Source organism: Rhinopithecus bieti, unplaced genomic scaffold (genome assembly GCF_001698545.2).
Source record: "Rhinopithecus bieti isolate Rb0 unplaced genomic scaffold, ASM169854v2 scaffold_75975, whole genome shotgun sequence".
Taxonomy (NCBI): Eukaryota; Metazoa; Chordata; class Mammalia; order Primates; family Cercopithecidae; genus Rhinopithecus; species Rhinopithecus bieti.
The window spans coordinates 675195-701823 of NW_016828707.1; the positions used below are offsets into that span (position 1 = coordinate 675195).

Consider the following 26629-nt stretch of genomic DNA (forward strand, 5'->3'; position numbering starts at 1 on the left):
TGTTTCCATACATCTTCTGAAATCTAGGAAGAGGCTCTCAAACCTTAACTCTTGCATTCTGTGCACCTGCAGGGCCAACACCACATGAAAGCCACCAAGGCTTAGGGCTTGTACCCTCTGAAACAATAGCCGAAGCTGTACCTTGGCTCCTTTTAGCCATGGCTGGAGCTGGAGCAGCTGGGAAAAAGGGCACAGTGTCCTGAGGCTGTATAGAACAGTGGGGCCCTGGGCTTGGCCCAGGATGCCATTTTTTCCTCCTAGGCCTCTAGGTGTTTGATGGAAGAGGCTGCCATGAAGGTCTCTGAAATGCTCTGGAGACATTTTTCTCATTGTCTTGGCTATTAACATTAGGCTTCTCTTTACTTATGAAAATTTCTGCAGCCAGTGGCTCGAATTTCTCCCCAGAAAGTTGGTTTTTCTTTTCTAGCACATGGTCAAGCCTCAAATTTTCCAAACTTTTATGCTCTGCTTCCCTTTTAAACATAAGTTCCAATATCAGATTATCTTTGTGAAAGCATATGAGTATATACTTTTAGAAAAAGGTTACCTCTTGAATGTTGTGCTGCCTAGAAATTTCTTCCACCAGATGCCCTAAATCATCTCTCTAGAGTTCCACAGATCTCTAGGGCAGGGGCAAAATGCTCCCAGTCTCTTTGCTAAAGCATAGCAGAAGTGACCTTTACTCCAGTTCCCAATAAGTTCCTCATCTCTGTCTGAGACCACCTCAGCCTAGACTTCATTATCTCTGTCACTATCAACATTTTGGTCAAAACCATTTAACAAGTCTCTAGGAAGTTCCAAACTTTCCCACATCTTCCTGTCTTCTTCTGAGCCCTCCAAACTGTCCCAACCTCTGCCCATTACCCAGTTCTAAAGTCAATTCCACATTTTCAGGTATCTTTATAGCAGTGCCCCATTTCTGGTACCAATTTTTTGTAGTAGTCTGTTTTTACACTGCTATAAAGAACTACCTGAGGATGGGTAATTTATGAAGAAAAGAGGTTTAATTGACTTACAGTTCCACAGGCTTAACAGGAAGCATAACTGGGAGGCCTCAGGAAACTTACAATCATGGCAGAAGGGGAAGGGGAAGCAAGGCATGTCTTACCACAGCAGCAAGAGGGAGAGAGAAGGGGGAAGTGTCACTTTTAAACCATCAGATCATGTGGGAACTCACTATCACAACAACAGCATGGGAGAAACCACCCCCATGATCCAGTCATCTTCCACCAGGCCCCTCCTACAACACTGAAGATTACAATTTGAGATGAGATTTGGGTGGGGACACAGACCCAAACCATATCCCATGCCATGCCAGCCCCTGACTTACAGCAGAGGAGAAATAAACTTCCTGTTGAAGCCACTGGTTTTTGTTGCTGTTTTCTTTATTTTTTGTTTTGTTGTTTGCAGTGAAAACTATTTCTGATATAATACACTAGAAATATTTTAACACATATTAAAATAAATGCAAAAGTATTAACATTTTAAAAGGTTCATTCACATATCACCAACCATGTTGCACTGGTTGCCCCCAGTGCATTGCTAGTTTAGGAAACACTGACATCATGTGTCTTAGTCTATTTGGGCGCTATAACAAAATACCATAGACTGGGTGGCTGAGACAACAAACCAACAAACATTTCTCACAGCTCTGGACACTGGGAAGTCCAAGATCAGGGTACTAGCAGATTTGGTGTCTGGTAAGGGTGCTCTTCTGGTTTGCAGACTATCTTCTTGTTGCATCCTCATTCAGTGGAGAGAAACCTATCCTGTCTTTTTCTCCTTTTGTAAGAGCAAAATCTATCATGGGGGTCCCATCTCCATGACATCATCTAACTTTAACTAGCTCCCATGGGCCCCACCTCCAAATACCATCCCACTGGGGATTAGGGCTTCAATATATACATTTTGAGAGGACACAAATATTCAGTCCACAGCAAATGAAAAAAACTTCGAAAATGATCAAGTAGCCCATAAATCTCAGACCTCCTCCCTCCAGGTACCCTTGGTCTTGCTCAGCCTCCAACACATACAAGGTGCTGGGTCATGCTTTTCACTACAAAAGAAAGGGGGCAAAGGTGCATCAAAAATGCAAAGTATGAAGCCACGGCCCCTCTGCCCCCTCCCAGGAATAACAGAAATCTTCATGTCCATGCTTGGATGTGACAATAATCTCAGAATTGACACTGAAGGTGCTACTTAAGGTTCATATCCAAAGCCAAAAGTCATGAGTTCCAGTAATGGGTTCCAGTCATGGGTTCTATTATTGCCCCTCTGTGTGACCTTGGACGAGTTCGTTGATCCAACTGAAATCAAAGCATTCAATTCAATTCTCCAAATATTTCCTTGTTGCTTTGTCTGTGTCTGGTGCTCATGCTTTGTGCTGGGATCCTTGCCCTTAAGGAGAGTAGAGTTTAACTGGGGGTAGACTTAGCTCTGAGAAGATCAGGAAGAGAGGAGCTAGACACAGGCCTCTGCTCAGAAGGCAGCATGTTCATCTGGGTTCCCAGAGACAAGGGTTCAGCATCAGAATTTACTTGACAAGTGATCTTGGGAAGTGCTTGTCTTAACCTCTCCATGTCTTAATGCCTTAATCTACAAAACTGGCGTAATAAAAGTGCTGTCCCCCAATCAGGGTGCTGTGAGTTCTTAAGATCAGTGCATTGGAACCACACAGGAGACCCAGTTGTATGCAACCTCTCCCAATTCCCTGTCAGTGACCTCATGTTGATAGCTTTGAGATCCACCATGGTGGGAAGTGGGATTATTTACACCATGAAGGGAAATGCTGTGGATTGGAGTTCTCTCTCCAAGAGCTGTTTGTCAAACATTTCCCAGCATGCCACTGATTTCACACAGGACAGTGCCTAGCACAAGGCACTTCACACATAGTCAGCAATGATTATTAGAAGGCAGTGAGGGCCACGTGGAGCCCAGGCCCAAGGCACGGAGGACATAGCCCCAAGGACACATTTTCCACTCCACGTCATGGTTCACTCCCTTCATCCGCCTTGAATCTCAGAACTCCTGCTGGCCTACAAGGGCACAGTCAAAGGGCAAGATAACCCTACTCCTGTGCAAAAGTAGATGAATTCATTGCTGTCTGCCAAATACCAGAGTTTCTGTTCAAAAGTAACAATGGTTCCAAGCAGATGGTAGCTTTTGTTCCTGCTTTTCCTAGCCATTAAAACTAGTCACCACTCTCCAGCCCTGTGATCTTGAACAAGTCACTTAACCACTCTGTGCCTCAGTTTCCTCATCTGTAAAATGGGAATGAAAGTAGTAGTACAAAAGTGCTGGGCATGTAGTCAGTGTTGAGGAAAGTTTACTACTGTTCATATAATGTGACGTTGACATCAACAGGGCCCTCACATCTGTACCTGTGTCACCATTTATATTTTACCTCCACACACAGCTGCTCAACAACGTATCAGATAAGACCTTTGCACCCATTTGAAAGATGCACAATGGGAGGCCCTGAAATTCTGTATCTCTAACTGAGGTCACAGTAAAGATTAGAACTTCTCCATCCAGCCCAAGTCCAGACCCTGCAAGGGGGAGATCTCAGTCGTCTGTAGAAGGATGGGGAGGCATCTTCTGCAGTGAGGGACCAGCATTTGCCAAGGCCTAGGGTTGGAAAGTGTGTGGCTCCATTAGTCTATCAATGTTCCTCGAGTGTCTGCTTTGTGCTGGGTCACACACCAGGTGGGAGGAAGGAGACTTGGCCCCAGCTTCATGGTGCTAACAGAGGTATGGTGGATGTGCCTGGGTGTGCACCTAGGTCTGGACTCCCAGAGAGGTGACTGTGTCCTATTCATGTTTATATCCCAGGGCATAGGCTTGTAGCTCTAGTGAGGTCGCAGTAAGGTCAGTGTGGGAGCTGGGGAGCCTCAGTCCCTTGCACACCCCACCCCACCACCTGGTCCTAACTCATCACCCACACTCCGGCTGTCTCCGCCCTGACCGCCATTTCAGTCCCTTCCCAGCTGAGAGGCTGCTGGCCCCAAATAACTTCTGCATCCCCTCCTCCCAGCGGGAGCTTCAGAAGTCAGTGGCTCGGACAATTGCACTTGCTTTTCTCTTTCCAAAGAGGGATCTGCCTTGGGAGCCCTTTGAAAGGGCTGTGATTACATCTTCATTTGTGGGTAATGGGATTAGCACACGGATGGCAGAGCCTCCCTGCAGCAGTGGGGATTGTCAGGCCTGCCCTAGAGGGCCGGGAAAGAGGAGCTCCAGGTTCCTCTGAGCTGCCAGGCGATGGCCACCGCCCCGGAGGAGGGGGGACCCCAGTGCTGGGACACAGGGACTGGAAAATGGAATTAGCTCCATCCCAGTGCACAGAGGCCAGCTGTCTCGCCCAACCCCAACTCCTAAGCCGATGGAGAGGATCTCTCTGAAGAGGAGATATGAGAGTGTGTGGGGGGGGGGTCGGTGGGGGGTAAGTTGGGGGGTCTTTTCGTGCCTTTAATCCCCAGCTATCCCCTTCTGGAGGGACTCAGACAGGTGAAGTCACCAGGTTCGGGTCTCCCACAGGTTACATCAAATTTCCTGCCTCCCATGTGCCAGGCCCAGTAGTACTTACAGGGACGCACATCACAGTCACCCTTCTTTGAAACCTGGCTTCTGGGGCAGGCTTGGTGCTGAGGACTCTACGCACGTCATTCATACAATGCTCACCACACACCTGTGAGGCCGTGACCAACCTCATCCCCATCTGGCATAGGAGGAACTCAGGCCTGGGGCCGACTGACACTGGAATGCGGGATCTACTGGCCACCAAGACGCCCCACAGCAGGGCTCGGTTTAATGCCCGCTAACACATTGTGTGTTTACTTGATATTTTCTTTAAGCGTTCTCACTTTTAAAAGTTTTAATTTATTATTTTTCCAACGTTTTATTTTGAAAATTTTCAAACCTACTAAAGAGTTGCATGAATAACACAGGGAACATTTATATGACTTTTCTTTAGAGTCTAGATGCATTGGGTATTAATGCTGATATTTGCTTTTTTCTCTGTCTCACCCTCTTCTCTCTCTCTTTGAATGTGTATGTATATGTGTATATGTATTTATATGTATATCTATATATACAGATATGTGCACGGCTGTGTACAGCAGTGCTCCCTAATCCACAGGGGATATGTCCTAAGACCCCCAGTGGCTACCTGAAACCTCAGATAGTACCGAATCCTATATATACTATGTTTTATTCCTATACATATCTAAGATAAGGTTTAATTTATAAATTAGGTGCACTAAGAGTTTAACAACTAATAATAAGATAGAACAGTTATAACAATCTACTATAATAAAAGTTATGTGAATGCTTTCTCCCTCTCTCAAAGTATCATCTTGTATTGCTCTCCCCCTTCTTCTTGAGACAATATGAGTTGGTAACACGCCTGCATGATAAGATGAAGGGAGATTAGGCTGCTGTCACCTTCTGATGATGCTTTGGAAGAAGGAACACCTGCTTTGGGTGATCCTGTATCATAGAGACAGGATGATATTGATGGCTGGATGTCAGGAGCAGATGATCTCGGTGACTAACAGTACGTAGTGTCTCCAACGTGGACCAACTGGACAAAGGGATGATTCATGTCCTGGCAGGATGGTGTGGGACAGCATGAGATTTCATCATGGCCACTCAGAATATTGCAAAATTTTAAATTTCTCAATTGTTTATTTCTGGAATTTTCCATTTCATATTTTCAGACCACGGTTGACTGAGGCTAATGGAAACCACGAGAGTGAAACCATGGATAAAGGGGGACTGGTGTGTGTGTGTGCGCACACGTGTGCACACATGCATATATATTTTTTGTGAACCATTTGTAGACAAGTGTGAGACAAACATGAATTGTCTCCTAAATACTTCAGCACATATCTCCTAGAACAAGGGCATTCTTGTACATAAACACAGCAATGATTCTCACACTCAGGAAATTTAACATTGATTCAATTCTATCATGTGCTTATTAATCTACATTCAAATTTCCTCCCAATTAACCCAATCATGCTCTTTAGATTCTTTTTCTTTGCAAATCCCAGCAATCATCAAGGATCATGCATTGTACTTACTAATCACTTCTCCAAGATGTGATCTGAAGAACTGAAAGCAGACTGAATGAGGGGACTCTCCCTCCCGGCATGGCTGCGGAATGCTGTGTCGGCATGCAGAGAAAATCAACACTCTCGTGTGGGGCACCTTCCAGGAACCCTGCTCACTGAGATTGCTTCCAAAAATCAGTACAAAGCTAGATCTCCTTCAGATCTTGTCCTTGGGCAGTCATACTGGATTTGGACTCCTAGCTTGTTAAATGAAGGTGTGGCCAAGTCTTTTCCAGGTCTGTGTGGGTTTCCACACCCCCTTGCCCTTCCCTTACAGCTGCAAAATCATTGTGATTCATGAATGTTTCATGTGATCGACCCCCAAAGAGCAGCGAGTGCAGCACTGCTGTTACCCAGGCCAGGGGTGGACTCCGGCTCTACCACGCGCAAGCTGGGCAGCTGTGTGGGCGAGTCACAGCTTCTGTGAGCCCTGGTTTCCTCATCTATGAAAATGGAAATAATCATATCTGCTGAGCAATGTTACTGGCGTGTAATTGAAACTCGAAGGGAGCAACTCCCTTTCCCTTCCCCTCACCATCCGGCCCTAATTTTGTTCAGAGCAGCAGTGAGCCTGTCCCCGGTGGAACAATCATGATTGGCCTGGGCAACTCTGGCCATCCCGTCAGTCTTTGCTGCAGGCCCACTTCTCCAGCCGCCCTTGCAGCCCAGGGTTGGCCATGTGGCCAATCTAACAAGCAAGGCTTAAGGGGAAGTCTTCTGAGACAACTGCCTCTGGTTCCCTTTTTCCTTTGCTGATATAAGAAGAAAGCACTTCAGGAAATGCACCACCCCCTCCTTCCTTCCTGCCTCCTGCCTTTGAACTTGGTTGTGATGCCTGGAGCTGTAGCAGCCATTTGTGACCATAAAGCAACAACCATTAGGACAAAAAGCCAACTGGTGGAGGATGACAGAAGAGGAAGCTGGAAATAGCCTGGTTCCATGATGCCAATGCTCAGCTGTTGCCCCAGTCCTGAACTGCCACCTCCCACTTCTCATGGAAGAGGAGTCCATCTTTATCGCTTAAGTTACTGTTGTGCTTTATAGCTTAAGATTCTGTGGAAAGCATTCCTAATTGATACAACTTCCAAGAAACTTCTAGATGCACTGGAAAATATAAGGCATATGGGATCAAACACAACTGGGTTCAAAGGTAAGAGGCAGCCCCTAATTAGGTGCATGGGCCAGGATACATTACTTCACCTCTCTGAGTCCCAATGTCTCATCTACAAAAAAAAAAACAAAACAAACAAACAAACAAAACAACAACAACAACAACAACAAAAATTCCACAAACAAACAAGGATATCCAGGAAATGCTGTGAGGCTAGAAAGACATACTTATATGCCTATATTTAGTAAATTGTCCATTCAACAAGTATTTGCTGAGCACTGCTGTGTACTGTTAATTCAATGAATGTTTTAATGAGCACCTAGTACGCTCTAAGTACTGTTTTAACACTGCACAATGAAATAGATCAATTTTTCCCTCTCATAAACTTACATTCTGCGGTTCCCTTTGAGTTTCAATTACACGCCAGTAACATTGTTCAGCAGACATGATTTATTTCCATTTTCATAGATGAGAAAACCAGGGCTCACAGAAGCTGTGACTCGCCCACTCGGCTGCGGAGCTTCCATGTGGTGAAGCCGGAGTCCACCCCTGGCCTGGGTAACTGCAGTGCTGCCCTCGCTACTGCTTGAGGATCGATCACGTGAAACATTCGTGAATCACCATGATTTTGTGGCTGTAAAATGCTCTGGAGGAAGGACAATGCTGTTTCCAACTCCTTTTGGAAATGTGTTTCTCATTTTGATCCCATTTTATCAGATACATAAACTGGATTATCTGGAGAACGAACAGGCTCAATGGTGCATTTTCAGCTAATAATCTTTGCTTTCAACTTCTCAGACCTAGTGGAATTGCCATGCTGAGAGAGCCCCGGCCCGGCCTGGCACAGAGCATGCCGTCCTGTTTATTTGTATCACCCTCTTCTTCAGCTACTCGAGAAGCCTTAGAAATCCAAGTGCGGTCTTTCCTTCCACAATCAGGGAGAGCAGGAAAGAATTCCACGTTTTAGAATGTCTACTAATGTGGTGGCCCCTGTCTCTACCTACTTCATTTCATCCTCGGGTCAACTCTGGGATGTAGGGGTTATTCATCTTATTTTATAGATGGAGAAACTGAGGCTTGAGGGGAAACTTGCTCAAGATCACCCAGCCCAGACCTGTTTGTGGTTATTTGTTTAGCGTCTGTCTCCCAGCATGACTGTGAGCTCAGAAACCATGTCTGTTTTATTTACCACTAAATCCCCTTAGTTCGGGGTCTGGCACCTAATATAATAAATGTTTGTAGGATTGAAATGTGGAGTCTAGAACCTCTTGCTGCCTGAGGGTCTATATGGCTACAATTCTAAAATTCTCCAACTTGTTTACCTTAGCCTGAGAGGGGATGTGCAGGGCATAAGACAGAAAGAAGAAGAAAGGAGACTCACATTGAGAATAAATGCAAAACCCAGGCTAATGTTGGAGAGACAAGGCTTCCCCATCATGGCCCAGGACTGCTTCATTGGAGCCTCTGCAGGTTTCCATCACACACATTAAGCAAGGCTTGGCATCATTTTCTAAAACAGAAAGAGGTGGGCAAAGCCTAAACGGTTAGCACTGAGTGAGTCGCAAGCTCCTGGGTAAACCCCTTTCCTTTTCTGGACCTCTGTTTCCTCATCAGTAAAGTGGAGGAAGTTGAATTCCTAGACTCAGTCTTCTCTCTGCTCAAACATCCTTCCCAGAGCTGAGATTGCTGAACTTTTTTTTCCAGGCACTATAAAGTAAAAATGCAAAACTCTAGCTTAAGACACCTTGATCTTATCTATTTGCAGAGTAGGTAGCTTAACAAACTAATAGGAATCAACCACATCAATGTACAGATGAGAATAAACCTATGCCTACATGATACTTACCAGGTATTTCATCATCTCCATTTAACAGATGAGCAAACTGAAGCACAAAGAAGATGCATTTGCATAAGGTGTCACGGTTACTAAGTGGCGGAGGCTGACTCTCAGTGTCCATGCTCCTAACTACCTTACCGTGCCACCTTTCAGTTTGGTCTCTGCTATGTGCTGGACCTGGGGCCAAGATTTTACACAAAATATTTCTCACTGAGTCCACACCTAGGTTCGCAGCCCAGGCACATCCACCAGCTATTGCCTGCAGTTTGGCAATAGGAAACTGCAGATGGGAAGACATTCCCATCATCTCTGTTTTCAAAGAAAGTAAGTAGTGCTTACACAGGAGGCAAAAATGGCTGAGCTAGAACCAGAGTTTCCCCTGGGAGTTTGACACTCATGTCCCTAAAGATGTCGTTAAGCAGGCCAGCTTGGGTGGCGATCCCTGCTCTTCCACTCAGCTCTGTGACAGCAGGAAACTTGCTAAACCTCTCTGATATTAAGTTTTTCCATTCTGGGAAAACTCTCCCGGGGCTGTGTAATGCAACCCTTTGAGATTAGGCTCTGAGATAAAAGAGAAACTGCCCTGGATTATTCTTTGTAGTGAGGCTGATGCACTGAGGGATGGAGGAATACACACATTGGCTCCAGGTACTTTTCCCTTCAGACTCTTCCCTCCCCAGTCCTTAAAGTGAGTGGAGCTGGGACTGGGCACCTCTGTTCAGGCCACTCTTTGTGAGGACAGAAGGGTCACTACCAACCTGCCAAGGATTTAAGGGCAAAAACCTCCTGTATCCCTGACCAAACCACGTTCACTCCTCACCCTGCGGGGTGTGTGGAAGGCCATCACTGTTCTACTGTGGCACACAGCATCTCCTGATCCAACCCAAAACACTCAGAGAGGACTGATATTGGAGGATGTGGACATAGGGGATATTAACTCCCATTTGCAGAGGGCTTCCCACGCCTTGCTTATATTGCGTCATCCTTTGAGCTTGGTGGTGTTCTTCCTGCTTTACAGATGAGGACATGGGCCCTGAGAGATCATTTCCGTATCATATGGTGGTGCTAGGATGGAGGTCATCAGTTATCCCGTCTTTAGATCATGGTTGTCACTGCCAAACTGCAGGCAATAGCTGGTGGATGTGCCTGGGCTGCGAACCTAGGTGTGGACTCCCAGAGAGAGGACTGTCCAATTCATGTTTATATCCCAGGGCACAGGCTTGGCCCACAGTAGGTGCTCACTGAGCACTCACTGGATGGATAAATGAAGGATGAATGCACAGATGAGAGCCCCAGCTCCTAAGGTAGTGACTAACTTCTCACCATGCCCGCTTCCTCTTCCCCTGGGCACCCAGCTGGACTGCGTTTTCCAGCCTCCCTTGCAGTTCTGGCCAATGGACTATGGGGAGACATTAAGTGCACCATTTCTGAGGTTGGTCCGTGAAAATCTTCCGTGTGATCCTCCACTTTTTCTTTTCCCACATTGTCTAGCCGTATGCACAGCATCCATCTAAGAACTCAGAGACTCGAGGGATGGTGGAACCACAGGTGGAAGGAGCCTTGATGCCTGAGTCACTGCCTGGAGGAAGGCCGCTGGTAAGTACCTGCATGGAGCTGTTACTTGGCCAAGAAATACACTTCCACAGCATGAAGCAATGAGTGACGAGGTTGTTGGCAACAGCATTAGGCTACCTTCATTAATCTTGGAGTTGGAAGAGAAAACTTCTCCTGGAATCATAGGCTCTCAGGGTTGGAAAGTACCTTGGACATCTCAGAGATAAAGTTTCCACCCAGTGCAGCAATCCCTTTATAACACGTCTGCCTACAGTTCTTCCAACGAGATTTATACACCTCCAGTGATGGGGAGCTCACTTTCACGGAAGCTTCTTTCTCTATCTTTGGACTGCCCTGGCTGCAGGAAGAGACTTCCTTACCCTGAGCCCTACCTCCTCACATCTTTCTCATCTTGATCTGCCTGTTAGCCCCTCAGAGATGAAGCTGGCTTTTCCTTCTCACCTGTAGTTGAAGGCAGAGATCAAGTTCTCCTGAGTGACTTCTCATTCCTTTAGTCAACAGCTATGTGGTGAGCCCCTCACTCCTGCCAGGACCTCCCCAGACCAAGCCTTGCCAGCTATTCACTGTTACCCCCTGGGCATGGTTTTAGGTCCTGCTCCATTTTTTATCATTTCCTGTAGATATGAGCGACCAGATTCTCTTCAGGTCTGTTCCTGGCATTGACCTTAGTGGGAAAACTCACCTTAATAAACAGCAGTTCCCAAATGACCACCTGTGCAGTGCCAAGTATCCTTTCTCCCATTTCACCCTCACAGTGATTCGGTGGAGTGGGCATCGTTTTACTCCCATTTTACCGAAGAGAAAACTGAGGTCAGAGAGGTGACTTGCCCAGAGGACCATAACTAGAAAATGGCAGCAGGGAGTTTGAATCTAGGTGCGTCTGACACCAGAGCCCAGGCCCAGCCTTTCAGGTGGAGGGGAGAGGCCCCAGGCCCTAGGCAGCCAGGCATGAAGGACCGGGCTCAGCCACACTGGCCTTCAAGCCGTATCATGGGCTCACCCCTAGGAGCAGCTGCCCAGCGTACACTGGCCCTCTTTGGTTAGCATGGCCACACCATTGGAGGCCATGACTCCTCCCTAGGCACGTGGGAGCTGGGGTTACAGGAGGAATGCCAAGGCCTGTGCTGTGGCTGTTCCTTGTGTCCAAATTGGTTAAGGGAAGCCCAGAGTCTGGTGGAGTCAATTGCTTGGCCGACCTCTGCTGACTGGAAAGTTGCTAACATATGTCCCTAATCTGACCTGCCAGCCACTTGCCAGGCGCTGGAATTTGGGAGCTGCTCTGAGGCCCTGCTGATTTGGACAGGAGGACCCCAACAGGAGGGCTGTGTACCCACTGTGTGCCAGGGGTTCACACACCAGATTTTATTTTATCCTCACAACAGGCCAGAGAAGTAGATCATAATCTACCTACTTTCCAGATGAGGAAACTGAGGCTCAGAAAAGTAAAGTCACTGGTGTACATAGACAGGGGCAGGAGAAATGGGATCTGTTCCCACTCGGGCAGATCTGGGTTTGAATTCCATGTTCATTCCATTCTGTGATTTTCCAGTCTTCTGGCTAGAAGAGATTTATTTACAAATGGTTTCTCCCTCACCCCTCACACCTCATCCACCACGCGGGCAGGGCCCCACTGCACCACGACAGCAAGAACTGACCCAGTTAACCCCTCTGTTCCTGCGACATGCAGGAGATGCTCAGGTAACGGTGAGTGAATGGGACTCCAGGGGTTTGAGGCAGGGAGAGCATGGGAGCGGGAGGCCTGGGGAACACAGGAAGGAAGGAAGCAGAAGAGTGAAAGGGCAAAAGATAGGGAGAAAGACAACCAGAAGCAAGCCTGGAAGGGAAATCGGTCGCAATAAAAGCAAGAGATAGAAGAGGAAGACCTTCAGCAAAGGGAAGGCCTTCGCCTCAACAGGAGAATGGAGAGAGCTTCCCAGCTAGTAAGGTAATGAGCTCACTGTCGCTTGAGGTGTGCAAGCAGGGCTGCATGAACCTGTGTCTGGAAAGTCCTAGGGTGGATTCATGCATCCAGGAATGGCTGCACAGGCTTCTCCTACCTCTGAGAGACCGAGGTTCTGATCAGATAACCACTCCCCTCTTATACACAAGCACATTTAGAGAGCTCAGTTCTCATCTCTCATGCACTTTGAATGGAGGTAGAAAGTGCCAGAATTATAGGCTCAAAACTGCTTTTCTGAGTTGTAGGTGCTCTGTCCTTGACCCTGAAGTCTCTCAAACTTAGGCAGAGGAGAGCTGTGAACCTAATGAAGGCTGCTTAGCGCCAGCAGAGGATCAGGTCTGCATTCCTCAATCTGAATTCAGTGCTGACTGTAGTTGATCTGGGCCCTCCCCACCCCTGTCCCTCCACACCCCATCAAAGCCCCACATAGGCCTAAGTTCAGTCCCAGCCAGTCCCTGCCCTCCTCTCCACTCTCCAAATAGCCACGGTGGTGGCTGCACAGTGACTGCTGTAGTGCTTTGCTTGATGCCACGTCCAGCATAACTCTGTCAGCACTGTGAAGCTGGCGTCAAGTCTCCTTCCTCCCGCCTGGTGTGTGACCCGGCACAGAGCAGATGCTCAAGGAACATTGGTAGACTAATAGAGCCACACGCTCTCCAACCCTAGACCCTGGCTAATGCTGGTCCCTCACGGCAGAATACGTTTCCCCATCCTTTTACAGACGACCCCATGCAGGGTCTGGACTGGGGCTGAATGGAGAAGTTCTAGTAATAGCTCTAGTAATCGGCAAAAGCTTTGCTATGTGTTCTCAGTTCCTCAAGGTAACCTTAGGAGGTAGGTACATCACTATCTCAGTTCATAGATGAGGAAACTGAGGCAGAGAGTAGCAGAGGGGTGTTCGAGGCCCAGAGTGTTGGCTTCTGAAGCCACACCCCAAACTCTAGACTGTGAGTTCTCAGGAAAAGAACGCTGGACTGAGCAGCAGAGAATGGTAGCTGTAGGTTTCTCTCCCCCATCCCCTGGCTCCTCTCAGGAAGGCGACAGAGCTCCTTGGGATCTGGCAAGATGCTTAGCACACAGTAGGTACACAGAGAAAAGTTGGGTAATGAATCAGTTCCCTTTAGGCAGCACTTTACTGGACTGTCTTTTCTTCAAATGACCCACCAGTATGAAGGATCCTGAATACTGTGCAGCTTCCCTCGCCCCGCTGATCAAACAATGGAGCATCAGGAGCTGACTTTGTGGTGGCTTGCGAATCAGGGATGGGACAAATGTTTTCAGTGTCACCCAAACCCTCTGCTGATGTCCTGAGACCTTCCTGCAGTGGAAGAGCCTGGGATTGGGGTCTGAGGTGCCCAGTGTGCATTCCCATCAGCTGTCACAGTGGGTCCCCCAGGAAGTGGGCAGGACGGTTCTTAGGGCGTGTTCTGAGGCTCCATACCTATGGGGCAGACGCAGAGGGAGCAGGCTGAGCGGAGGAAGGCATGGAACTGCAGTGCAGGTTCCCCAGGGCTTTGTATCAGGGATGACCCTTCAAAGCCTTCCTGGTTTGGGACAAAAGGCCAGGTCTTGATGCCCAGTTGGGCAGGCCCTGGGTGGAGCTGACCCTGGAAAGAGGCGTGAGTTTGGATGACTCCAGCCCAAGTCCAGGTTCAGTTTTCTTCAGAAAAAAAAAAAAAAAAAAACCAAAGAGGGCCGACAGCAAAGTTCCATCTTCCAGCTGCTGGGGAGTCTGGGAGGAACATCACCAGCCCTCCCACCATGTTGAGTGATTTTCCATCATGGCGACCTCAGCCACATTGCCATCCTCTCCCCAGCTTTGATTTCCTCGCCTGCAAGATGGACTAACCAGTGGTTCTCAAACTTTTTTATCTCAGGACCCCTTTGTACATTTTTTTTTTTTTAGATGGTGTCTCACTCTGTTGTCCAGGCTAGAGTGCAGCGGTGCAATATTGTCTCACTGCAACCTTCACCTCCCAGGTTCAAGTGATTCTCCCGCCTCAGCTTCCTGAGTAGGTGAGATCACAGGCACCTGCCACCATGCCCGACTAATTTTTGTATTTTTAGTAGAAATGGGGTTTCACCATGTTGGCCAGGCTGGTCTTGAACTCCCAACCTCAAGTGATCCGCCAGCCTCAGCCTCCCAAAGTGCTGAGATACCGGTATGAGCCACCGCACTCGACCTCCTTCGTACTGTTAAAAATTACTGAGGATCCCTAAACAGCTTTTGCTTATGTTCTGAATCTACCAGCATTTAGATATTAAAACCAAAACTATTCTAAAATATTTATTAATTCATTTAAAAACAATAATAACAAACCTTGTATGTGCTAACACAAATAACCTGTTTTTTAAAAAAAAATGAGTGAGAAGAGTGGCATTGTCTTATTTGTTGCAAATTTTTTATCTTCTGGTTTAATAGAAGTGTTGAATTCTCCTATCTACTTCTGCAATCTGTTGTGAGGTTGTTTGGTTGAAGTATATAAAGAAAATCCAGCCTCACAGATATGTTGTTGGATGCAGGACAAATATATTTATAGGCTTTTCAGATAATTTCTTGATACTACATAAAACTTGACAAGCAGTAGTATAGTTTTTTAATGTGGAATCTGAAAACACATCAGTGAACATTTTGTTCTTTGTCACATTAAAATCCACTAGTCTGTCTTGTACTTTGGATGTATCTTCTGACTATGTGAGATTCTGAAACATCATGCATTAGTCATTGGAAAATGCTGGTTCACCGACTTACAAGAACTGCCAAATGTTGACACAATCAATTTTACAATATCAAAAGAAAGCACATTCGCTAATACTATCATCAAAAAAGTCTTTACATTTGGAGAGCAAGCTCACAATGATGGATACAAGTTTTCTAAAACTCTAAGTTTTGTTAGAAGTTCAAATCTCAGCCTGGCATGGTGGCTCATGCCTGTAATCCCAGCACTTTGGGAGGCTGAGGTGGGTGGATCACGAGGTCAAGAGATCAAGACCATCCTGGCCAACATGGTGAAACCCCGTCTCTAGTAAAAACACAAAAATTAGCTGGGTGTGGTGGTGTGTGTCTGTAGTCCCAGCTACTCAGGAGACTGAGGCAGGAGAATCGCTTGAACCCGGGAGGCAGAGGTTGCAGTGAACTGAAATCGCGCCATTGCACTCCAGCCTATGTAACAGAGTGAGACTCTGTCTCAAAAAAAAAAAAAAAAAGCTCAAATCTCTCTGGCAATAAATACTATTAGCTGTTCACCTTGAAGCGACAGGCTCACTTTGTTCATTCTCAGAAAGTGTCTGCCAGAAACACAAGTCCGAATAACCATGGTTAGCCTGTCAATCATTCTTTTAAATAAAAAGGGTGCTCCACTAAGAAGGCAGTGAGTTTCTTTTACCACTCAAACGATTGCATAACGAACTGTGTTTCTTCTATCTGCAGCGGAAGTGCTTTATGCAGGCTTCCCATTTTGTCACACAGAATGCTAAAAAGACGCTCTCAAAGATTGAGATTTGACAATCCTTAAGGAATTTTATTGCTTCATTCAAGATTATGTGTTTATGTTTTGCTGACTGCATGATGGTGAACAATACCATAACTATTAGTATAGTATAGTATAGTATAGTATAGTATAGTATAGTATAGTATAGTATGGTATAGTTTGGGGCCAGCTTTTTGATTCCAGTTAAGCCTTAGCAGTTTTGCCCACTGTTGGATTTGTATCATCAGTGATAAGTCAACAGAGTAAAATATAACTTAGTGTTAGTAGTATTAGTATTAATATTAACATTAGGATACTGAATTAATATTACTATGAACACAAGATTTTACCTCAAAGACCTCAGAGAACGTCCAGGGGTCCACGGAGCATTCGTTGAGAATAATTGATATTAAAAAAGGGTGGTATTTGAAGTCAGATAGACCTGAACTAGAATCCCAGGTCCTACTAGCTGTGTGGTATTGAACAATTTGCTTACACTCACCAGGTCTCAGTTTCCTCATTCATAAAATGGAGATAATACTGCCTGCCTCACAGAGTCCTCTTGAGACTCAAATGAAATGGTATCTATGAAAGTGCCTGGTTCAATGCCTGGCACATGGCACATGCTTCATAAATATGCCCTTTCCCCCTCTAATGGACTTATTTGTGTCCCCTGGCTGCCAATTCACCTGTTGAATCCTCAACCCTAATGAGACTATATTTAGAGATGGGGCCTTTATGGAGGTAATAAATGATAGGTGAGGTCACAAGGGTGGGACCTTAATCCAATAGAACTGGTGTCCTTGTAAGAAGAGAGAGAGACACCAGGTTTCTCTCTCTCTCCCTTTCTCTCTCCCCTGCCCTGTCCACCCTCCCATCCCCGACCCCCCACAACACTATGAAAGCACAGAGGAAAGGACACAGTGAGATGACAGCCATCTACAAGCCAGGAAGAGAACCCTCACCAGAAACCAAATTTGCTGACACCTGATCTCAAACTTCCCAACCTCCAGAACTGTGAGATAATAAATTTCTGTTGTTTAAGCCACCTAGTCCTTGGTATTTTGTCACGGCAGCTTGCGTAGATGAATGCACCCTGCCCCCATACCCTTCTCCTTTCAAAGTGCTTGTGCTGTTGGTTTATATATTAATAGTTTGAAAGGCCTCTGTTTGCTGGAAAGAGCTAGGCATGAGCAAATAATATTGGCATTAGGAGCTCTGTTCCCAGACAGCCCTTGGGCAAATCTCCCAGCTTCAACGATCATGCCTTTCAGGAGATTTCTGATGAGAACATTCCAAGATGCCAGTGGAAAATCCTGATGCTGGCTATTTGAGAACCATACTGGGAAGAAAGCAATTTTCTAATAGATTTTCTAAAACAATAAACAGTGGAGAGAATGCCAGGATAGTATTTTTAACTACCACAAGCCACAAAAAATCAGCTTCAAGTCCTAAACCATCACACAGACTTACCATGACTGGTCTGTCCCATGGAAACACCATCAGTCCATCTGATGGTAATAATGGTGGTGGTGACGATGGTGGTGGTGATGACGAAAGGGATGATAATGATGAAGATGATGCTGATGTCATGATGATCATGATCATGACATGATGATGATGATCATGACAATCGATAATGATGAAGATGATGCTGATTGTCATGATGATCATGACAATCGATGATGTCAATAATAAAAATTATGGTGATGACAACGGTGGTGGTAATGGTGGTGATTGTGACAATGATGGTTATGGTTACAGTTATGATGGTGATGTTGGTGATGATGGTGGTGATGATGATGGTGTTGGTAATGGCAATGATGGTGATGATAATGACAATGGTAGGGATGGTAATGAAAATGATAATGCTAATGCTAATTATGATGATAGTGGAAACCATGGCAATGATGATGATGGTAACTATTGTGATAATGATGATAGTAATGGTAATGATTTTGACGATCATGGCAGTGGTAATGATGATGATGGTGATAGTTACAACAGTGATGTTGGTAATGATGGTGGTGGTGATGATGATGGTGATGCTAATGATTTTGATGATGATGGTGGTGGCAATGATGATGATGGTAACTATTGTGATAATGATGATAGTAATGGTAATGATTGTGATGATCATGGCAGTGGTAATGATGATGATGGTGATAGTTACAACAGTGATGTTGGTAATGATGGTGGTGGTGATGATGATGGTGATGCTAATGATTTTGATGATGATGGTGGTGGCAATGGTGATGATGGTGATGGTGATAGTTACAGTAGTGATGCTGGTGATGATGGCGGTGATGCTAATGATTATGATGTTGATGGTGGTGGTAATGGTGAGGATGGTGATGGTTATGATGGTAATGTTAGTGATGATCATGGCTGTGATGGTGATGGTGATGACAATGACAGTAATAAGGATGGTAATGAAAATGATAATGCTGATGCTAACTGTGATGGTAGTGGGAATCGTGGCAGTGATGATGGTGGTAATTACAGTGATAATGATGATGATGATGATGTCAATAAAACAGCCAGTTTTTTGAACATCATATGCAAGGAGCTTTGCTAAGTGCTTTAATGAGCACTCATTTAATGTAATTAAATGTGTTATTTAATGACAGGCAATACCTTCGAAGTAGGTAAAATATGCCCATTTTACAGGTAAGGAAACTGAGTGCAGAGAGGCGAAGTAACTTGACTAAGGGCACACAGCTGGTACATGGCTGAGATGTATTCTTTTCCCTCCATTCCAATAGTGATTTATTTTCTTTTGCTTATTTTGTTATTGCAGCTATTCCTAGGCTGACAATAGACTGAGATCAGGGTTTAAGTTTGTAGGAGAAGAAAGCTGAGCAACTTGCCCCAAAGTCACACAGCTTGTAAATGGCCATGCCAGGATGTGTCCTCCAAAGCTCTGTACAGCTTTTGGAGTTTCAACTAATGTGCAGGTGTAAGGCCTTATTGGAAGTGCATGCCTGATGGTTTGACCTCCAGAATCCAAGAAACTCCAGAGTCCTCTCCCAGGTGGCCAGGAGAGGGAAACAGGTTGATGGGCACTTCAGACACTGAGCAAGGCATTTGGGCCCCATCCTGCCTTGTACTTAGCTCCTGCCACTCACTCCCTACACCCCATCCAGTCCAAAGCCGGCTTTCTGAGACAGTCTCAGCCCTCCAGCTCCCCGAGGATCCACAGCACTTGCCAGGAGCTATCAGTGAAGCAGAGAGAACTCACTTTTCAGGCTCACAGAACTGGATCGGGTTTTTTTTGTTTCATCCCAACTTGCTCTGTGACCCTGCACACGGTACCCCATCTCCCAAAGCCTCAGTTTCCCACCTGCAAGAATAACCACTTCCCAGATTCAAGCAATAATCCACGTCAGCCTGCCTCAGGCAGAGTGTGGCAGGAGATGGATGCTGGGTCAATGGAGCTTTTATCCTCCCTTTCCTACAAAATACAAGTTTTATGGGTGAGCTACATATATTTTGGCTCAAGAAAGGCTCACTACCCACAAGATGGAAAAACAAACGTTCGGCGTTGAAGAAAACTGCGTGTTCCAGGGACCACATTGGCTTCCCTGTCTAAAAGTACAACGCAAGCCCAGTAATTACCCATGCCACTGGCCCCAGAAATGTTGATTGACCAAAGTACAATTTCATTAGTGGTTTTAGAGATATACTCACGCCAAAGTGGCTAATGCAGACTTTTCCAGCACATAGCCTTACGAATTAAGCTCCTCTTGCAATCTGAGATTTAGCAGTGGATGTGGTCAACTCCCCTCACCTACCCCAACCCCGCATTTATCCCTGAATTTCCGCTTATAAATCCACTTTGGGATTTGGCCTCTCTATCTGTCCATCTCCTGCACACTAGGCTGATAGAATTCATTAGGGAATCCACAGGCTGCCCACTATGCAGCAGGGGCCGGTAATGAGGGGCCGGGGTGGGTGATCACAGGGCCAGTCACTGTGAGCAGGGCCCTGAGTGCACCTAGCTCCTAGTCCTGGCATTAATCATGATTACCCAGGGAACCCATGGGGATGGATAGGAAGCCTCAAATTGTTGTTTCAAGGCCCACCAAGCCCAAGCAAAGCACTTTTGAGGGAGGGTGGCTCCGATCCTGGTGGAGCACCTTCAAGGCCCGGGTATCCATCCTCACCGCCCCTTGATCCTCTGATCCACACTGCACCATCAGGGCTGAGAGCGGTTTGGGTTCTTACTCGAAGTCAGGGTCTCACTGCGACGCTTTAGTGCATGGGCTCTGGAGCCAAATTACCTGGATTCAAATCACAGCTCCACCCTTCCTTGATGACATAGGGCTGTCTGCTTTATCATTCAGGGCCTCAGTTTCCCCATCTGTAAAATGGTAATAATGAGGATAGCTTTGTGACAGGGCTGCCGTGAGAACTAGAGGAGCTGTAAGGGCTCGGAACAGGGCCCACACCGGTAAGTGTTCTGCTGCAACTTCACGTCATCCTCAATCGACACAGTGTAAGAATGGCATTCAAAAGTCCCTCAGACATAAACAACATGGTTTTATGTATTTATGTAGACACTGGGGTTGCTGGGGTTTTGCTGTGATGCCCAGGCTGGAGTGCAGAGGTGCGATCAAGAATCACTGCAGCCTTGACCCCCCTGGGCCCAACTGGTCCTCCCACCTCAGCCTCCCAAGTAGCTGGGACCACAGGTATGCCCACCACACCTGGCTAATTTTTTTTTATTTTTGTAGAGACAAGGTCTGCCTATGTTGCCCAGGCTGGTCTTGAACTCCTGGGCTGAAATGATGCTCCTGCCTCAGCCGACCAAGGTGCTGGGATTACAGGTATAAGCACCCAGCCTGGTTCTAATTTTTATTGAGGTAAAACTCACCTAGCATAAAAGTAACCATTCTAAAATGCACAATTCAATGGCATTTAGTACGTTACACTCACATGCTATGCAGCCATCACCACTATCTAGTTCCAGCACATTTCCATCACCCCAAAGGGAAATCCCATACCTATTCCCCAGTCACTTTCCTTCTTCCCTCTCCCAAGTCCCTGTAAACCACTCATCAGCTCTCTTCCACTATGGATTTTCTTGGACAAATTCTGGACATTTCATATGAATGGAATTATACAGTGTTTGCCCATTTGTGTATGCCTTCTTTCCCTTAGCACAGTGTCTTCAAGGTTCACCCACACTGTAGATCCTCATTCTTTTTTATGTCTGAATGATAATGCATTGCCTTAACAGACTACATTTTATTTATCCTTTCATCAGTGATGGACATCTGTTTCTACCTCTTGGCAATGGAGAGTAGCATTGCTATGGACATTCATGTACAAGTTTTCATGTTGACATCGCTTTTCCTTTCTCTTGGGAATATACATAGGAGTGGAATTGCTGGGTCATATGGTAGCTTTATGTGTAACTTTTTAGGAAATCACCAAACTGTTTTTTACAGTGGATGCACCATTTTACATTCCCACCAACAATACCCAAGGGTTCCCGATTTCTCCACATTCTCACCAACATTTATTTTCCATTTTTTAAATTAGCCAGCCTAGTGATTGTGAATGGATAACAACATGGTTTTCAAATGAAGGTAGGATGTGACTTTTTTTTTTTTTTTAGCACAAGAATTGACCCCACAGCCTTGACCCTCTATAAGCTCAACAAGGAGACTCAAGGAACAAACTGCGGCCAGGATTTCCTCTCTCTGGGCCTCAGTTTTCCCCTCTGTATCATGATCCGGTTGTTTTAGATTAGTGTGTCTCAAATGAGCTCTGTGGAAGTGGCAGAGAGAAGAGGATGGAGATATTTTGCTACAGAAATGGAATAGTGCAGATGCTTTCTGGAGTCCCAGGGGAAGAAAAGATGAGTCATTCAGATAGATTCCCCTTCGTCTGGAGTTTCTCATCTACTCCGAGATGAGGGGTCTGGCCCTGATGATCGAGTCAGTTCTTTGGGGCTGTTGTGTCAATGTCTTAAGAAAGAGTACCCAGCCCTCCCAGCCATCAAAAAGCTCTCAAGTCAGATCAGAAACATAGGAAGTCTCCTTCATCCAGCATTCAGGCTTCTCTAACCCAACCCTGAGTGGGGCCCCAGAGACCCTGAGGCCACATGGAACATTCCAGGACCCCTCTGTTACTCAGGAGGAAAGGCATTCCCACGTCAACTGCTTGTCTATTTCTCACTGCATGTTTTGCTCACCCTCTGCTCAGAACACCCTCCCCCGCTTCTCCATTCAACCAGCTCCTGCAGCTCTGTGAATGCCCAGCACAGCCCTGCTTCCTACAGGAAGCCTTCTCTGATGCTCTGCCTGGAGTTAGGGGTCCCATCCTTGTGCCCCCTCTGTCACAGCACTCTACCTTGTTTCGAGCACTTTCTACTTAACTAGCCTCCTCCACTGGGCTGTGAGGTCCTTGAGCAGGCACCGTGGGACCCACCTAGGGGCCCGGTACTCATCAAGGCCACATCTGGGATAAAGAGCCCATCAGGGATGACCCGTGTCTGGGCTGCCAGAAGCCTTGCGAGGTGCTTTCCTCCAGGAGCCAGCTCCTTCCTGTCGCAAGCGGTGTTGGCGGAGGGTCAGTCATGGTATCTGACCCTTCTTGAGCATGTGACCCAAGCTGAATTAATTTTGTGCTCCCTGCTGAGAACTTCAGGCATGAGAGAGCAACGCCAGGCGGGATAAGAGTTGACACCAAGTTTTTCTGACCTCCCCTTACTTCCTGCTCTGTAGAAGCCCAGAGCTACCCAATTCCTGTCTTCCTGCGGTCTGATAGTTCAACTTCTCTTGACTTTTGTGAGCTACTCCAAATCTTGGAAATAGCGTCTTTTGTTGCATGAGGTTTGCAGACGTCCATCTGTGTTGCTTTTCTCCAGAAAACCTTCCAGAAAACAGCATACCCATTATTCTTTAGTGCACAGATCACACAGATTGGTGAACAAATGAGCTGACTCTTGAGGGGAGAGATGGCCAATCAGATGGGAAGGACTGAAGAAAGAAAAGCCCTCACAGCAGAGGGATCTGCACTGGCAAAGATCCCTGGCAAGGATGTACACAAGGCTGCAAGGCTGGGGTGAAGGTGGGTGGGAGGGGTCCCAATTGCAGGACCATCTTCTGTCATCTTGGCCTCCTTTATTTTGTGTGTGTTGTGGTTGAATACAAAACAGAGAGAAGATGTCCAAACCTATGCAGCAGTTTATGGAAGTGGAGAAGGTGGCTGGAAAATGAGACTTTAAGTGATGTTCCCCTCCCCAAGACATTGCTGGGGAACCTGGGGTGAAGGACAGGGCCCCAGAGCAAGCTGAGGTCCCTGCTGGGAAATCAAAGGTCCAGTTCAGCCAACAGCACGCTGCATCAGACAGAGCTGTCTTACTTCAATAAAAATGGATAATCTCTTCCTTAAGCCTTTCAAAAGGTGGGCTCCAGATGGATTAAAGGCCCAAATGTGAATGTTAAAATAATAAAGCCAATCAAAAAAGCATAAGGGGATATCTTTGTGCCTAAAAAGGAATGATTCTACTCCAAAGACCCTAAGAGCACAAGACAGAAGGAGATAAATACGAAGAATTGGACTGCGTGAAAACTAAGGATTCCCGTCCACCCGAGGCACCGCCTGGCCACAGCAGCAGACAGAGGATGCACGGGCTGATGCTGCAAAGAGTCAAACTGATGAATAGTGACTACTTGGAATATACACGGAACTCTTACCAAACAATAAGAAAAACATCAAAGATCTGATAGAAAAATAACCACAGGTTGTGAAAGGCAGAAGAGAGGTCTAAATGGTTAGCAAGGATAATGAGATGTTCAAACTCAGCAAAAATGACTGGTAGTTGTTAAAGCAGCGGCGTCGCTTTAGACTTACTATGAAAAAGGCAAATTTCCATAAGTGGATGAAGTAACATTGCCTGGAATGTCTGGGAGAGCTGTGCACTCTCGTGTACTGTAAACCCGAGAGTCTTTCTGAAGGCGTGCTGGTCAGTCCGGACAGAAGTTAGGCCTAGGTACAGCCCACATCCCTGAGACCCCACTCTGGGCTGTGGAGGTATGGATGCCGGGGAGTTGTTACATAGGCCCCTAGAAGGGCAGAACACAGATACCCAAGTAGCACTGGTCATGGGAGCAGAGGACTGGGGACATCCTGGTGTCCACCCCTCACTAGGAAACACTGGAGTTCAATGCAATGAGCTCCAGGTATAGCACACCATGGGGTGGGCCAGGAAGCAAGGGGAACAAAGGTGCCCAGTCCATAGTAAGTGCTCAGCAAATATTATTACCAACTCTTGCAAACATGGCATCCGTTCACAGTAAGGCAAGCCTTGCTCAGAGGAAATGGCCTGCCCTCACTCCTCTAGGAATGTTTAATACCCAGGCAGTGTCCCTGGGACCTTGTGGGCACCAAGTTCTTATTCATTCGCCTTTTTGCCGTCCCACCAAATCCTGTGACAGGAAATGCAGCAGGTCTAATCCTGAGGTCAGAGTGGCCCTCTGCGATGGCTGTTCTTTCCGGCCCACCCCCCTCGCCCCCCTCCCATTCTTGGGACCCTGATTAGCCTGAGTATTGGATGACCCTTGCTCTTCTTCCCCTGCCTCGCAAGGGTTAATCAGCCTTCCTGCGGGGCGGCAGGGTGGCTAGGAAGGAGGCAGCAGGGCGGCCTGGCGGCAGGCGGCTTTCATTACTTTGATGGGATACATGTGCTCGGCTTTATCTCCGGCCCTTTCCCCGTAATTCAGCACTTGAACGTCTCAGCTGTCGGTCGATCTGCAGACAATTGCTCAGGGTAATACTATCCGGAAAAAGCTGATAAAACGCAGATGTGACGAGGCCTCTGAAATTTGCGGTTTGCTAAGTGGTTTGCTGCGATGCTTGCCCCTGGCCAGGGCGGCTTCCCTTCGAGGCTGGGAACCAAGGGGGTGGGAGTTGCATTTTTTTTTTTTTTTTTTAAGTGAAAGGTTGAATAGAGGAAGTGAGTGTAGAATTTTTTTCTCTAATTAGGAAGATGGGCAAATAGAAAGTAGAGGGGGAGGGGACAATACCGGAGGATGTGGCAGTTCTGGCCTCCCCTTGGGTCCCCATCTAACCAGCCTCTCCAGGGGGTACCTCCAGAAACGGACACCTTGGGCTTCCTCTGTGCAGCCTGGAGGGGGTGTGTGGTGCAGGGGCCCCTTGGAAGGAGGCCACTCACCTGCTGTGTGACCCTGGGCAAGTCACTCAATCTCTTGCTCCACTGACTCAACCAAAAGACCAAATGATTCACAATCTCAGTTACTTACCTGGTACGCTGTGCCCAGCAGGATGCCTGAACACAGTAGGTGCTCAATGAATGATGCAGAGGTTTCCTTTACCTCACTTGGGATCCCATGTGACCCTAGAGAGTAAAGCTGCGTGACACTGATGTAAACACAATGAGTCCCAGTTGGGTGGTAGGCAAGGGGCTGGCCAGGCTGTTAGTCTCAAAAATCACAACTTCCCAGGCCAAAGTCACCGGGCTGGATCCCCTGAGGAAACAACCATCACTGTATTTTCCTGGGCCAAAGAAGTGTTGGGGGCAGAGCTCCTCCACGTTACTGTGCACCCGAATCACCAGGGACCATTCCAAATGCAGATTCCCATTCAGGAGACCAGGGCAGCCTGTGAGCGTGCATCTCTCACAAGGTCCTAGAGACGCTGAGGCCACAAGCCAGGTGAAGACCCCGAGGCGATAGGCTGGGGAGGAGGCTTTGGGCATACCCAGGCCTTGCCCTCTCAGTCCCAGGAGAACCCTGCTGATCAGAGAGGACAGGAGGCATGGTTGGTGTTGCTCAGCACGTTGGGGACAGAGCCAGGCTGGGAGGGTGACTGCACCTGGGGCTTGGTGCTTTTCCCACAGGGCCTCTGGTGACCAACCTTCCATAGCCAGACCTGGTTTCAGACCCATGGGTGAATCCACGTGACAGCATCCCAAAGAGAGCTCGCCTCATTACGCCCTTCCCAACTTGCTTTTATGACAAAGGAAAACTATTAATACATGAATTGATGCTGTTATGTGCTGCCATTGAGGCCATGTGACACAGTTCTTAAAACAGCCATGGGTCTGACCTGCACCTGTCTGTGGACTTCATGCCCCAATCTGTGTGCCAACGTCTCAAATAATCAATGAGCCATAAAGACAGCTTGTGAAAACATGGCTTCAGTTTCAGGGATGCCTTTTCACTCTCTTATATGTTTACGCTAAGGTAAAAGTAGCCAGCACATTGAGCTGCTCCTGCCGTCCTTACCTCTATCCTCGAAAACATCCCTGGGAGGTGACTTGATCACACCCATTTTCAGATGAGGGAAACTGAGGCCCAGAAGGTTAAGGCACTTGCTCTAAGGCTCCTTGCTGGCAGGATCAGAGCTGGGGTTCAAACCCAAACGTGTTTAGGAGTATCCAGCTCCAAAGCACACACAGCTGGGTTGGTGCCACGCTGCCTCTGGACAAACAGGACCCCAGGGTCGGTGTGAGGACGCAGAGTGCTAAGGCAGCCGAATGCAAAATTTAGGGCAGGGCTTGGGTATTTCCCTTGAAAAGGCCAGTCTGCAATT

General features: G+C 46.9%; 1 long non-coding RNA gene across 1 annotated transcript; it reads right to left on the reverse strand.

The window, feature by feature from the left end:
• Positions 1-897: 897 nt before the first annotated feature.
• LOC108523803 (uncharacterized) lies at positions 898-26629 on the reverse strand. Its single transcript, XR_001883896.1, has 3 exons — positions 26323-26629; positions 23930-24141; positions 898-3260 (listed from the first exon to the last, which is right to left on the reverse strand). It is a non-coding gene; the product is annotated as an uncharacterized LOC108523803 (long non-coding RNA).